This window comes from Mytilus galloprovincialis, chromosome 5, assembly GCF_965363235.1.
Source record: "Mytilus galloprovincialis chromosome 5, xbMytGall1.hap1.1, whole genome shotgun sequence".
Lineage (NCBI taxonomy): Eukaryota > Metazoa > Mollusca > Bivalvia > Mytilida > Mytilidae > Mytilus > Mytilus galloprovincialis.
In genome coordinates this window covers 52,435,864-52,452,657 of record NC_134842.1, presented here as the reverse complement: position 1 = coordinate 52,452,657, position 16,794 = coordinate 52,435,864, and the positions used below count along the sequence as shown (strand labels likewise).

The window sequence follows — 16,794 nt, the reverse complement described above, 5'->3', positions numbered from 1 at the left end:
TTTTGTGAGTTTGCTTGATGGAGATAACAGTAGCATTTCCTTACATCCTATGGATCTGTTGGTTGTCCTGTTCCTTTGTAGTTCGCCTATCTTGAAACATATTCTTGCACAGAAGCTATTCATGTGCAAATTAGCAATTCCAATTTGCTTTCCTTCGTTGACTTTGGATAAAGTTTTATTTTCACCATGGATGTTGCAGACTATTATTATAGATTTGCCTACAGAAAAAAAAGGATCACAGCACTCAGATATTACCAACTGCCCTTGTCATTTTGTTGGTTTTATTCGTCTAGGTAAAATTTCTCTTTCTAAATCAAAAGTTATCAATGATATTCTCACGGATCAATATCATAACACATTTTTTAACAAAGATTGTCCGAATGGGACATCTGTAAGAACTGTTAGTGAAGGCACAATAGAAAGTGCATGGTTCTTACCTTCAGAACACTCAGATTTTTCCAAAGATGTTGTTATGTGTATGAATTTGCGGGGCGATGGGCTAACGCATGTTAATCAGTTTGAAGTTTTATCTAATATTTCGGCAGTTGTGGTTGTTATGCTAAATGTTTTATGGTTAAAAGATGAGAAGACAATAACTGTTTTATTAAATCTGCATAAATCAGTCAGAGGTGTTGTCATAGCTATAGATGCAAATGCAGTGGATCTGGATCTGGTGAAGACTATTTGCAAGGACTATTCTAGGATTATCGGGGATTGTAGGAAACAGACTGAATTTTGCATTTTGTCAAGAGAGGATAAAGAAACAAGCGTTTCCAGTATCAAGATATCGATTCGAGAGTCTATTGCAAAACTGACAGCAGATATGAAACCTTGCACTTTATCAAAACAACTAAAAGATAAAGGATACACATACTCTGATGTTGATAGTAAATATAAAGAATGTAAGGAAAAGGCAGAATTAATTCTCAGCCATATACCAACGAGTCATTCAACTGTCAAAGATGAAATTGTCCCACTACAAGGTGAAACTTGGAAAATGTGGACTAAATACTGTAAAACCTTGAATAAGACTAGCCAGTATACGTCGATTTATGAAGCAGACAAAATAAGGCAGCATATGATAGGATTGAGAGAGACGGAATTACGTATTTGCACCAAGTTAGGACCGTTCATGAAATCAGTCATTGAAATATTATTTAAATATTTGAATAATGATCTCCACTTCACGTATCTCATTTGGTGGCTGAAATTATTATTAGATGAAAGATCAAGACGTATTCTTCCAAAATTTCTAACAGAATACCAACGAGATTGGCAGGCACTTAGATCAGTTAAAAACATCAAACAACATAATGAAATTGAAAAGTTGAAATTACAGCTCAACACAAGTGAATATAATCTTGCAGAGGCCTCATTTGGATTAGAACATGTGGTTCGTGAAATAGGACAAATGTATGAAGCTATGATAGAGTGTAAGAGAGAAAACTTAAGCAATGTGAGTCCAAACAGTATTACGGCATGTGATCTGGCAACAATTGGTGCAAGAATGCTTTTGAACGGACAGCCATTTGAATTAATGGATGGAGATACAGCTAACGTACCTTTGATTTGGGTAAAGGCGGTGATAACTGAATTAAAAAATATGATTGGTGACAGGAAGTTGTTGGCATTGTCTATTCTTGGTGTTCAAAGCTCTGGGAAGTCAACATTACTCAATACAATGTTTGGCGTGCAATTTGCTGTAAGCGCAGGTCGTTGTACACGTGGTGTCTTTATGCAGCTTGTCAAAGTAGAAAAGTGCAGTGTTCCAGTTGATTACATAGTTGTTTTTGACACTGAAGGGTTGAGAGCCCCCGAACTAGCCCATCAAAAATATAGCCATGACAATGAATTGGCAACCTTTGTTATTGGTTTAGGTGACATCACCATAATTAATATCAAAGGTGAAAATACTGCAGAAGTCAAAGACGTTCTACAAATAGCAGTGCATGCCTTCTTGAGACTTAAGCTTGCAAACAGAAGATTAAATTTAAAACAAAGTTGTGTGTTCATTCATCAAAACGTTCCTGCTTCTGATGCTAATAATAAAATGGTGCAAGGAAGGCAGAAATTTCTTGAAATACTTGATGAAATGACAAAAGAGGCTGCTGATCAAGAAAATATAGCAGATATTCACACTTTTAGTCAGGTTATAAATTTTGACTGTAATAAAGACGTTTGGTATCTGTCAGATTTATGGCATGGGGACCCTCCAATGGCCCCCTTTAATCCTGGGTACAGCAGACGAGTCAATGAAGTAAGAAATACCGTATTGTACAAACTAGCCTCAGTTCGAGAAACATATTTTACAATTACTGATACAATATTAAGAATAGACGATTTGTGGAAAGGAATACTAAAAGATGATTTTGTGTTTAGTTTCAGAAATAGTTTGGAACTGAAAGCATACACTAATATAGACAGAAAATATCAGGAACTATCATGGAAGTTGGAACAGTGTGTTTCAGAATTTGTTCTTTCAAAAGTTAAAGTCGAAATATACAAATGTTTAAATGAGGAAGATTTCGTAAATGTTGTGCCTAAAATTTTAAAACTCTGCTCTCAAAAAGTTTGGAAACAGGTTGACGATTCGAACCATGAATTGGATGAGTTTGTGGATTCAAATTCCTTGAAAGACATAATGATTCAATGGATAGAAAAGAAAAAGAAAAGACTGGAAATGTTGGCGGAAGATTTAATTGACAGATCAAAGGCAAGCATAAAAAAAACAAAGGAAGAGATTCGGATTGAAAAAAAAAGAATGGACGCACAGAAAACACATGAAATGGAGATAAATCAACGTGTGCAAATATTAGCTACCGAATTGAGAGGAGAAACGCCTTCTGAAGATGTTTTAAAAGACAAATTTAATGTTTTGTGGGAAACCTGGATGACAAACTTTATGTCAGAAATATCTGAAGACCGAGTTTCAATCAAAGATGAGATTGAATCTCTTCTTTGTGAGAAATTTTGCTCTGATGCTGCATTTGTGGAATGTGAAGCGCATGATTCAGAATCCAACCCAGATATAATACATGCTGATGCTTATGAATTGATACAGGAGGTTATAAAATCCGCTCTTGAAGAAAGAAAATATGAATCAAAGCTGGCTTCAGCTATTGTACAAATATCGGATGATGAATTCCAGGTTTTAAATAAGTTAAATCAACTTGAACAAAGTATTGATATAACCCATATAGCCGATAGCCAATTGCAGATAAAGCCACACATGTATCTCAAGTTTATCTTTGGAAAGACTACAAAAACAAGGAAGCAGCAAGTTGTTGATCTACTTGATGCATTGTTGCACAGAATTGATGAATACCTCTCCACAATCAAAACGACGGACGTTAAATTTAATGTCACGCATGCAAACAAAATTGTAGAAATGATACATCTTCACATTGTAAGTCGAAATACAAATCATTTCGATTTCACTTTGACGGAAGACTATGGAAGAATGGTGACTACACATATCATTAGATATGCCATCATATGGTTTACAAAACTTAATGTAAACCATAGAAGAGTACATAGTTCTCAACCTGCTGAAATAACTATCTTAGGTGATCAATCAACGCTTAAACCACAAGAAAAACTTGGAGGAAGCATAACAACCTCTAATATTCTTCCAAATCATATAAGCATGATCACCTCATACGAAGGACAAAACTGGAAATCATTTACGGAAAACAGGAAGGATGCACTTGAGGTAACTAACAAAATGTTGAGGAAAATGGACTCAAGACTTGCTGAATATACCTCTCAAGATGTTCGATTTGATATCTCTTTCGCAACAGAAATACTGATGTTGATTTCAAAAGATATAGAAATACATAACAACCACCTTGTAAATACTTACAGATTTAATCTGTTGCCGCCATACCGAGCAATGATTGTCACCCACGTGAAACCTTTCATCACTGATGTTTTTGTTCGTATGAATGAAAAATATAACAAAAAAAATAGTCCCAAAAGTCAAATGGAGGAATACAAAGGTACTGTTTGGACATTATTTAAGAATGTTTTCGACAGCAAAACCGAAAGTGTAATTGCAGCAACATTCTTCAGAGAAGCTATTACAAAAGCTGTCACTGAGTATATAGATGATCTTCTTCCAATCTTAGTACAGGAGCACATAATGACGTCTTTTGCACACGAAAAGTATGCGTTGATGAAAACAATCATGATCGATTTGGCTAAAAAAAAGACCTTTATGTACTTCTCTCAATTCGTTCAAGACCCAAGTGAGTATACAAGGGTATGGTTGAATTGTTTTATTAACAAAGATATATTTGATCGTGGAGCAGATAACTGTACAACCTACGGCAGACTAGCGAAATGTCAAATTATAAAGGTGCTTAAACAAGTATCAAAATGCATAGATAAAGCATCCATTATGTGTCAGGATTCTGGTGTGAAGGACATATCAAGTTGGATGCAATTTTTTATTCAACATAGCAGAGATATTAACGCATTACCATTTCCTAATGAAGTTTTTGTTCATGTGAAAAATAGAAAGGTGGAAGATTTAGAGGGTTATATTGAAGTTATCAGGAATGACTTGAACGAAATGGAAAATGACATCTGTAAGACTTATGATGATACTGACAACTATAATGTACAATGGAAGACAAATCCAAATTTAAAAATAATGGACAAATTGTGGGGTTGTACGGAAAAATGTATGTTTTGCGCCGAACCTTGCAGACATACAGACAAAGGCCATGTAGAGCAAGATGTCCAACACCAATGCATACAACATAGACCTCAAGGAATAAGCGGTTGGTATAACATAGGTACAAAACTTTTGGTAACAGAGTTTTGCAATTGTTATGTGCAAACAAATATAGAGTACATGTGGGGAAATGAGGAACCAAAAGAAAGCAGATACTACAGGGAATATAAGTCACATTTTCCAGAATGGGATATTGTACCCTCATCTGATAAGTCAAAATACTGGATGTGGGTAATGTGCAAATATCAAGATGAACTAAAAGAAAAATATCAAGTTGAAAAAATTGTTGTGCCTGAAACTTGGAAAACTATAACAGAGAAAGAGGCAATTGAAAGTCTTTCATTCGCTTGATACTTTGAAAAATTCAAAAACGAAAAAAGAAATCAGAAACCGTTTGCGTAGAATAGACAAACTTTAAACTGTTTTGTAATAAAAAAAATCTAAAATGATTCTATATTTCAAATTCTTATTCAAAGATCTATTTTGTCAATACTTATAAATATCCCGGCAAAAGGCATCAAATGGTTTAATAAAAACAATAAGACTTTAAAAACTGTCCATGGAAAGGGGAAATGTTATATTGTTGAAAGGGACAAACGATTATTTGGGGGTAAACGTCATTAACATAGCAAACCAACGACGAAACATGTTTTCAGACCGCTCTTTTACAAGGTACATACATGTTTGTGTTTAAAGTACATATCAATGAATTATTATTAAATGTCATTGAATAAATGGATGAACGAATCAATTAATAAATAAATAAATTGTTCTCAAGCATTTTTTTTTTATTTTCTAACATATCATTTAATATGCTGCTACAAAACAATGGTACAGTTTTTGAATTGTTTTTGTATTAAATACTTTTACGTTTATATTGTTATTCTATACACGCACTAAGTATGTAATCCCATATAGTACATTTTCAGTATAATAGTATAATATGTTCATACTAACTTGTAAATATTTGGCATCCAATTAATTTGTTATAATTTTGTGTACTGTCTTAACGAATATTAGTGACGAAAGACTAATTGTGACCAAATTACATAATTTAGCATCACATTTAAATTAATGAAAGTAATTGACGTCATAGGAGGTAGGGTTCAAGCAGAAAGTCATGCCTAGCTCTTTTAAATCAAAGCTACCTAAATTTGCATGAAGGTTTTATCAAACTTAATATGTTGTGATATAAAATCAGGTGTATTACTTGTTGTGCGTTCTTGAATTTGTTAATATTTTGTTTGATTTATTTTTTGTTTTAGTTTCTTGTTTTTAACTTTGTTAAGATTTTTTCAGATTGTTTTAAGTAGTGTACAATTTTGAAACTTGTAAATATTAATTGTAATCTATTGTCATGTTTGTTTTTGTGTGTCTTGTTCCCCTTTGGTTATATTATGCTGTGGGAGGAAGACATGCAGTTATTATTTGATTTGAATCATCCCCTGCATTAGTTATAGGTTATCACTAATTAAGTTAATGATCTCATTGAACCTGTCAATTTTGTGTTTACATTTTATCATTATCTGTTAAATTAATATGAAATCTTTTCTTTTATATGTGTTAACTCGACATTTTGAAATGAAAAATTTCGTTGATAGAATATGGTTCCATGAAATATCTGTTCATTACATTGTTAGAATGCAAAACTGATGAAAATATGTTATTCTTTTAATCATGAGAGTATGGTTTCAAACGCAATCTGTGAAAATATATATTCAGAGGTCGGGGGAACTTCAAATTCTATTTGAGTTTGAATATTTTTCGGACAAGACCTATATTGTACTTAAATTTCTGTTAAATAAATTGCAAAATTTTACTACATGTAATCAGAGTAAGTGACCACTTTCAAATAGTTAAAACGGTGTTTTAAATGGACTTCTCATATACAGTTAATTTTCTAAGCCAAAAAAAAGAAGAAACGAATCAATCTGCCAAAATGAAATTATACAACGCGACCTTAATAAATGTCGTAAGAACATTTTTTTATGCACGAAATCAGATATATATTTATCCAGTGACCTTCAATGAATAATATATCGTTCAAAAATGTAAGTGTTAGTCTTTTATGTTTTGCACTTCCAGATAATAAAATAGGTTGTCCTTTAACAAACTGAACTTAGCCTTGAAATGCTATGTGTGATATATGTGTGTTTCTATTACGAAAATTTATATTTAATTTGACTGTGTTAAATTTTTCTGATTTAGATTTTGTTTTGTTAAAATCCCCTTGAAGGTTTTTTCCTTTCTGGATATTTAGTAGACTTAGTAATTTATTGAAATATAAATGACAAAATAATTAAACACAAATTAATTAATGTTTTAAAAACAATGAAGATGTTGTATAGTTGTATCGATTGTTTCATGCTGCTGATTTTCATCATATCCAATACTTATTGATTACAAAGTATTCGGTGGATATAAACAAATCGTGATACTTTTATATATTATTCTATGTGATTTTAATGTTTTATCAGCATTTTAACATATTTTTTAACATTGTTTGATCATAATACTTGGGAAGCGCAGAGAGATAAACGAAGTAAATGATATTTCATATATCTAATTGGAAAAAAAATCAGAGATTAATAGGCTGGAATACAAAATAAATAAAAGAGAATATTGGATATTCATGTATCAGTCTATCTCAACTTATGTGTTTTGAATGTCTCCTTGTAATATTCCACTTCTATTTTTCAAAGATATCTCAACCCCCAACAAAAAAAGTCTCACAAAAGACATACGAGAAATTTGAAGTCCTTAACAATTGACAATTTGCTAAACTATTAACAATCTTCAGGCTTGTACATTGTAGGTGTGCCTAGTCCTAGCATCTCGAAAAGACTTTACAGTGGTTATGAACTATTTTCAACCATGGCGAATAGAGATATCATTAAGTAGACCTGTAAATACATGTCAGCTTGTTATTTTGTGTGTGTGTGTTTTGTGATTATTATTATTGTTTTCTTTTAGAATTATCATTATCATAACTATATATAAAAAGAGTTTACGTGTTACATAATACAGGTCATACCTTTATTTTCTAAGTAACCTATTTTGTATTAAGGAAGCCACTAGAATATATATATATAGGAAATTGAGATTTCAGATAGATTTTTAAGAATAAACACATATTGAGAACGGAAATGGGGAATGTGTCAAAAAGACAACAACCCGACCAAAAAGCAGATATAACTATCAATTTAAACAAACCGCAACACATCGTGATATTAAAGACGACAGGTTTTACCATATGCATGCGGTGGTATAAAAAAAGAGATGTGGTGTATTTATCAATGAGACAACTACATGTATCTACAAATCAAGTGATGTAAGCAAGTCTCTTTACCTCACGCTAATTCGTAATGTTAATCTAGAACTTTAGCCGAAAGTTTGACATTTATTTTAATCATTTGTCCAAGTTCAGTTTTTAATGAGCGCTTACATTGTAAATGTAATGTTTTGCTACGTCTCTATTTTCTGATATATTTTTCTTTGATAAATGACTAATAGAAAATCGTTGCCGTATTCTTAGTTCTTGAATGGACAGCATACATACATTGGTCTATCAATTATTACATGTTAATGCTAGACGAAAAAGTCGTTTTCAAATCAGTAGACAATTGAAACATCTAATGGCATCAGTTTGTATAAGTATGTCTATCAGTGAATAAATCATGCGTTTTTCATTAACACATGTGAATTATATCGATGTTTTCTATTATTTTTCAATGTTATTTATCTTAAAATTGCACGTATTTCAAAACTTACTGTGGCTGGGGATAGATATGCTAAAATAAGTCAATGTTTGATAGACTGTATTTCAAGGGTATTATGGTGGCAACTACTACTCTTTAATTGTATTGTGACCAAGTGAAATGCGTGAACTTTCCTTAGATAATTTGTGAATTTCTGTAGATACATTTTTTATTTTTGTATTAAATGATTACATACTTGAAATTAAAAACAATGTATCTATAATACTAAAATGACGAGGTCCAATTTGTCAGCCGTCATCACGTAAAAACGACAAATCAAAGAATTCAACTTTATATATAACTAATATAGTACAAAGGTGTAGATTAAAAATTACACCACTCAAGGCTCTTTCCACGTGATTAATATTGCCAATAATTAAGAAGTTCCGGGTCGAGTCCGATACCGATACCAATAGTATATTCACCTGTTACCTATTACCTTATCTGTACGCTCCGCATCTGACAGGCGCACCACCAAACGGTGTATTCAGGATTTATATGCTATATACACGGGTCATAATCACAGGGTTGACACTACTAAATTGTCAAATTGTTACCTATTGTAGTATTTTAATCAGTAAGACTTTCTAAGATAACAATACGAATACTAAAAATCTGGACTAAAAATAAGGCGTATAGCCGGTACAATTTTCAATTTGTTAGCGGGCATGACGTAAAACAGCGAATCAAAGAATTCACCTTTATTTATAACTAATATAGGACAATGCTGTTGATTAAGAAATACTCCATTCCAGGACCTTTTGTTTTCCAAATAATTAATATTACCAATATTTGATAAGTTCCAGTTCGACGGGTTCAAACAGAAAGATTTGAAAGCAGTGTATCTTAGGCATGACTTTATCAGATCACAATACTAATACTAAAATAAGGCTTGCGCATAGTTATCTTCTATACTATTAAACGAGAAGACCTCATTTTTGGTGTCGCTTCTCTTCTTTCCAGAATAAATTAATCAACACGCCTCTGTGTCCTATAGGTACAGTGCATAGTCGCATTTGTCATCCGTTCATATGATTATTCAGATTGAGTTATTTTAGTAGAAAAACGAGAAAAAGGCATCCGGATATTGTCCCGTCATTGTACGAAATTTTAAGTCAGATTAGACTTCCGGTTTGCGTATTTCTGTATACTTTGAACATACATATATACTACGAATAAAGTTTATTTTCAGAATTTTATCTGCTATCATTTTCAAGTTTACTATATCCACGGCGGTCACAGAGTTTATTAAATAGAGAGGGTCTGTATACTATTTCAATGATCACTATGGATCGATTAGTAAACTTAGAATTGAAAGTAAACACGCTTTATTTATATACATGTAGTAATGAATGTTCATAATATACAGATAAGCGTTAAAATTATTCATGTGAACTTTTGATACTTTTTCTGAAATTCTCCGTCATTAAATCTTTTACAAAATTCATTGATTACATAAAAAAAAAAAAAGAAGAAGTGGTATGATTGCCATGTTGAGACAACTCTCCACAAAAGACCAAAATGACACAGATATTAACAACTATAGGTCACCGTACGGCCTTCAACAAAGAGCAAAGCCCATACCGCATACTCAGCTTCAAAAGGCCCGAAATGACAATGTAAAACGATGCAAACGAGAAAACTAGCGGCCTTATAATTTATGTACAAAAAATGAACGAAAAACAAATATGTAACACATAAACAAACGACAACCACTGAATTACAGGCTCCTTACTTAAATAACTGTTCATAACATACTAAATGTATGTTCATATTGAAATTGACAGAAAACCAAAAATTGGGAACTTTGGAAATAAAGGTGGAGGGTAAAAAAACAATAACCTATGACTTATGATACTTTTGCTGAAATTCTCCAGTCATTCTGCATTTTACAAAATTCTTCAAACAACACTTTACATACTTTAAACTACGCTCTGAATGCCCGCGATTTCGCGGGTGTGTTCTAGTATATATATATATGTATTGACATTTCTTTTTCATGATGAATTATTATACATTTAATTCATTATGGACTTCTCATCCATGTCCTCGAAGCGATTTCAAGTTCTAAGTTCAGTTTTAAAAAGAAGATGTGGTTTGATTGCCAATGAGACAACTCTCCGCAATAGACCAAATGAATCAGAAATTATCAACTATATGTCACTGTACAGCCTTATATCAATGAGCAAGACGATACCGCATAGTCAGCTATAAAAGACCCCGAAAACAAATGTAAAACATTTCAAACGAGAAAACTAACGGCCTATTCTAAACTGACGTGCTTCTTTCGCTTTGTGAATAAACCCATGCTCTAAATCCAATAAAGTTTGCACATGCGTGTATTGACTACTGCAGAATAATAAATTTTATCAAATTATCATGCGTTTAATATATTTCATAAACTTAACACACTTCCAAACTCTTAAATGATGCACATGTTGTTACTAATTCATTTAGTATGTGTGTAATGTGTTGCAGCTTGAAATTGACATATTTGACCTACATACGACAATCGTTCATGCTGGCTGTTCAAAACTCCTCCCGCTGATAAATCATTGCCAGTCGTTTGCTTGTTTACAAACAAATAGGGAGGTTCAACACAAACGCACTACACTTATACACATCGGACATAGAAATTACCTTAATTGTCCTAATCAGAATCGAAATAATCGATGCAAGCTATACTTTATTGTAGTTTTAATATGGATAGGCATTGTATTCGTGTTATTTTAGCCCTCACTATCGCTTGGGCAAAAATAATCACGAATATAATGCCTACTCATGTTAAAACTACAATAAAGTATAGCTTGCACCAATCATGTGTTCAAAATAATGAACGAAAAACAAGTACTTGTACGTAACACAGCAACAAACGACAACCACTGAATAACAGACTCCAGACTTGGGATAGGCACATAGCATTGACTCTATAGTCCAGTAAAAGTAACCGGACAGGTTGGAAGATATATTATGTCATAAATTTATTATGTCATAAGAACTTAACAACAACTATTGGCTTAAAATCAAAATTGTCACGGAGTTAAACATTTTACGTAGGCTCTCAGTCGTCGACAGTGATGTCACAACAAAACACAATAATGAACAAACCGGGTAAATTATTTGAATGTGCCTTGTTGATCAGATCAATTCCCATACACGCAAATAACAATACAAAAGACCAAAAGTACCGATTTAACAGATCTCACAGTTACCGAAAAATATAAATAAAAGATAAACAATGTTTTCTGAGACAAAAATGGCAATGAGTACACCCCCAAAGGCATGTGGTGTAAAGACGACTTAAGTAGTCTGAAAATACCGAAGCATGAATTTGTAAATGCCAGTAGATAGTTTTAGACATAATAAGCATGTCAATTCTGCATTCATCTTATTGACAAACTCAGTGGTGAGTCCGATCTAATTAGAAATGATCTTCTACTGTTTGTGAGAATAGCCCCATACCCTAATGTCAAGTTGTGGTTGCTATTCTGGATCTTTTGAAAAAAGATGTATTAAAACATGCATGATAAAAAAAATCTGCATTAATATATCCGCTTTCGACAATCAATGTATGTTACACCGTTGTGGGCGACACCGGATATTGCTGATATCTGAAGCGGGAAAAGGTTGTAAGGTTAATACAAGCTGCCGTACACTATCGAAACTTTGCCGCCTTTGTACATAACTTTCAAAGACAACTAATTATGAAAGTATTGTCTTGTGTACTAGAAGTGGGTCAAAATTGAATAACAGGATGAAATATCCATTTTTTAGAAGCATTAAATCGGCTTCTTTTCTTGATCTGAAATAGTCGGTGCTTTTTTTCGTTACTAGATAGTATTTGTTTGTCTCCAGATTTAATTCAGGCTGATGTCTAACATACAGCAATAATTTTGAAAATAGGTCAATTCCCAACAAATCATTCTACATTTTATATAAATGTTTAAGCACGTACTTGTAATAATAGCAAATGCGAAAAAATGGAATTCGTACCTGTGATTATAAAGTATTAAAACCTCTCTCTGATTCAGCTAATACCAATATCTGGTGTCGCTCCAATACGATGCTTAAGGATTTGAGCAATAGGTGCATGGGTACGCATTCCCTAACTTAATAATTTACCAGAAGTAAATGTCCACAATACAATTAGAGATTGTTTGATTTTTAACAAACAATATTATCAAGATAAAGGGAAGTGCCATCATTTTTCCCTGTTAAATGGAAGGTAGTGGATTTCAACTAAGCTTGACTATGAACTGTGATTTATATCAATACATAAATAATCTACAGATGAGAAGACATGTGTTCGTGGCATGATTACAAAATAAGCAACTATCCACCATAAACCGAAAAAGGAGATAACATATCGCCTTCAACAATGAACAAATCCAATACTTTATCTTGTGTATATAAAAAAGAAGATGTGGTATGATTGCCAATGAGACAACTATCCACAAAAGACCAAAATGTACAGACATTAACAACTATAGGTCACCGTACGACCTTCAACAATGAGCAAGACCCATACCGCATAGTTAGCTATAATAGGCCCCGATAAGACAATGTAAAACAATTCAAACGAGAAAACTAACGGCCTTATTTATGTAAAAAAAAATGAACGAAAAACAAATATGTAACACATAAACAAACGACAACCACTGAATTACAGGCTCCTGACTTGGAACAGGCACATGCATAAATAATGTGGCGGGGTTAAACATGTTAGCGCGGGATCCCAACCCTCCCCTAACCTTGGACAGTGGTATGACAGTACAACATCAGAACGAACTATAAAAATCAGTTGAAAAAGGCTTAACTCATCAGATGGACAAAATACAATAAGCATGCTATACAAAACTCAGTCATTAAAACTGTAAAATAATAAAGGCGGACACACCAAAGGCTTGATTTATGACAAAGCAATGAAAGAAAAAAACAAATATCCCAGATAGTCACCACTAAATTATAGTCATCATTCTGACTTTGGAAAGGAAAATTAAGATTTAGGAAGAGTTGGGACATGTTTGTGACCGCTCAATCCTCCCCTAACATGGACTGTGGTGTTGAAGACCACCGTATGATAAAAATTCATTGGAATGGTGTTTCACCCGACAGATCTGCACAAAAGCAAATGATTCATTTCAAATAAAAACACTGTTGATAATATTTAAGAGAATAATATGGGAAAATAACCAGACAAACAGCTGTTGGTTTTTAACTTATGTAACTATAAATAGTGTATTTTCTTTAACTTTCTATTTAACAAAAACATTTCTTTCATGATCAGTTTAAGAACTAACGGGTTAACTATTATGAATATAAACGATATACTGTAACATTTAACTAATTGTTTAAGTTTGAAAGAAGACAGATTAGCACCCATATTGTTATATAGCTCCTTTTATACTTATAAAATTGATCTCGTAAAATGATATTTTTCGTCAAAATGAGTATGTCGCTATCGTTAGTAAGTGAAAATAAACTAACTAGTCTTCTTCCCTTTAATATGGAATCATAGTTTTTAAATTCCAAAAGGTGTTAGAGAATCATGAGAATAGAGCTATGGTCACATTGGTCTTCTTCTGAACAGCAGTAAAACGTTGCCAAAGTCGGGCATCAATTTACCAGTGCGGTGTATACAAGTAGTACTCAGTGACATCCGATCAGAATGGGGACGTTAATGAGAGAGTTAATGTTGTTTTTATTATAAAATAAATCAGTGTTGAGGTCATGCATACATCGCCATGATATAAAGGCAGGTCTTGTTGTAAGGTCGAAATTAATTACTTTCAAATGCGCTGAAATGTCTCGTATGCTCTTCTATTCATGATGTGTTTTACGTTGGTACTCAAAAAATGTAGTCGACTCCTAACGATATTCACATACACTTAACATTATCAATGATTCATGACAATAGTGTCAAGGAGAAGACGGAACTAAGTTGAAAAACTTGTGTCTATATAACGAGAAAACTAAGGGCCTTATTTATGTACATCAGACTCACCAGTGACTCTCAGATCATAAAAATTAGAAAGCCAAACAAGTTCAAAGTTGAAAAGCATTAATGACACAAAATCCAAAAAGTTGTGCCAATTATCTCTAAGGTTAAATATGCCTGGGATCAGAAAACCTTTAGTATTTCGAATAATTCAAACAGTAAATTTATAAAAATGACTTTATACAGTTATTATCGAATTGTAATAACTGAGAAATCCACATGACAAAAACACTTGCACCTGCCTGAAGTCAGGAACCTCTAGCCTTTGCATGTTTTTGTTCAATATTGGTTCATTTGTGTGTTTCAGAGTTTAGTGTGGCATCCATTTCCCTGAACTAGTATACCTCATTGTTTGTGAAATCTAGTTCAAAACCAATTACATCTAATAAATAAATCATGTTCTCCCATACTGAAGAATCAATCAGTATACATCCAATTGATTTATTGTAAACAGTGCTCTAGCTAGAAATCAAAAGGGGCAGGGTGCCAGTGGAGGGCAGGGCACTTTTTATGATAAGAAAAGGCACTGCTCATTTTTTGTCTACGTTTCTGTGTGTATCACGAGTTAACGAATCTCTTTTTTTTTTACTGTATATGTTTTTTTTTAAATAAAGATGCTTTTCAACTATAGTCTTTATTTCATTGTTTGTGTAGTTATGATTGATATAGTACATCTTCATCATCATATTATGTTTTTACAGTTCAACTTCACTCTACCCATTATCAAAGAATATGTGTTTTTTTTTTATTTTTTTTTTATCTATATAGGAATTATAGCTTTGAATACATCATATGATGTGAACAACAAATGGAAGATTTAACGACCTTGACTGGCTATACAGCCCTTGCACGGTCGGTTATGATCTGAAACGGAGAGCATTACTAGTTTAGCAATGTTTAGAACATGGATTGCTAAAAGTATAATTATCAAGTAGAAATTGCAATATATATTTTTTAATATGTTCAAAGACAGTTAATATCTTTAAGGTAACATTATTATGTTATTATATATTCAATTGGTAATTTATTCCTTTTTTTTGGTACTAGATAATAATTTTAGAGCACAAATTTGTAATAAGCTAAAACAGGGGAAGTAACTCCAAAATCAATTTCCACCACGTTTGGGTTAATTAAAAACTGAGCTTGTCGCTAACAAGTTGAGATGGAAGGCATTTCTGTAAAGGCATAGTTTTATTTTGATGACTTAAATTCAATTCTAAAGTCATGAAAGTCTTCATTTATATACGCTCTTCCATTGTGACTTGGAGATCGAAAATGCCGACCCAAGCTAAACACACTCGCTGACACATTCATCAAAAGTATGACAAAAAGATACATTGTCCTAATTAAATTACCTAGTTATTAAAACACCTTTGAAGTCTTTATCATTGTAGTTGATTGTAATGACATGATTAACCTGGGGGCAATCACACAGGTGATATATGTAATTAACTTGGAGATCAGAAATCGATAAAACAAAATTTTACCAAAACGGCACAAGATAATTTTGGAAAAAGACGTCAGGGCATAAGGGCGCGGATGAAGGCACCCAGGGCGCAGCTGAGGGCACCCAGGGCGCGGCACCCTTCTATTTTGGGCTAGCGAGACCACTGGTAAAGATGTCATAAACAAGCTCAGGAGCCTGTAATTCAATGGTTGTCGTTTGTTTATGTGTTACATATTTGTTTTTTTCGTTCATTTTTTACATAAATAAGGCCGTTAGTTTTCTCGTTTGAATTGTTTTACATTGTCTTATCTGGGCCTATTATAGCTGACTATGCGGTATGGGCTTTGCTCATTGTTGAAGGCCGTACGGTGACCTATAGTTGTTAATGTCTGTGTCATTTTGGTCTTTTGTGGATAGTTGTCTCATTGGAAATCATACCACATCTTCTTTTTTATATCATAAAAGTTTTCCGTCGTGTATGTTTTGACAGGCATATTTTACATTCACAAGTCCTGCTTTATTTCGTTTCCAAACAGTATTGTATTTTGTACTTCTGCTTAAGAAGCTATTCATACAAAGCTAAATTATATGCAACATATCTGTGGCTTAAGTAAGAATTCTGGCATGTATAAAATCTGGTTAATCAATAAATCATCTGAATGCAATTTACTCAATGTGCTGTGTTGGTTATTTTGATAATGTTACAGTTTTGGTTGTGCTTTTGTATTTTCTTATGAAATTTTCTTTGCTGTGCGATGTTTTCATTTGTATGTAACATCTGTTTACCTTTATTGGCATAATTTAAAGGGGATATTAGTTGACTTGACCAACACCAGTCACAAACTTTTTATTG

The 16,794-nt window shown here is 32.9% G+C and overlaps 1 protein-coding gene across 1 annotated transcript in view; it reads left to right on the top strand.

Moving 5' to 3' along the window:
- The window catches only part of LOC143074071 (uncharacterized), an 86,574-nt gene that overhangs the window by 66,625 nt on the left and 3,155 nt on the right, over positions 1-16,794 (top strand). The window lies entirely within an intron of this gene.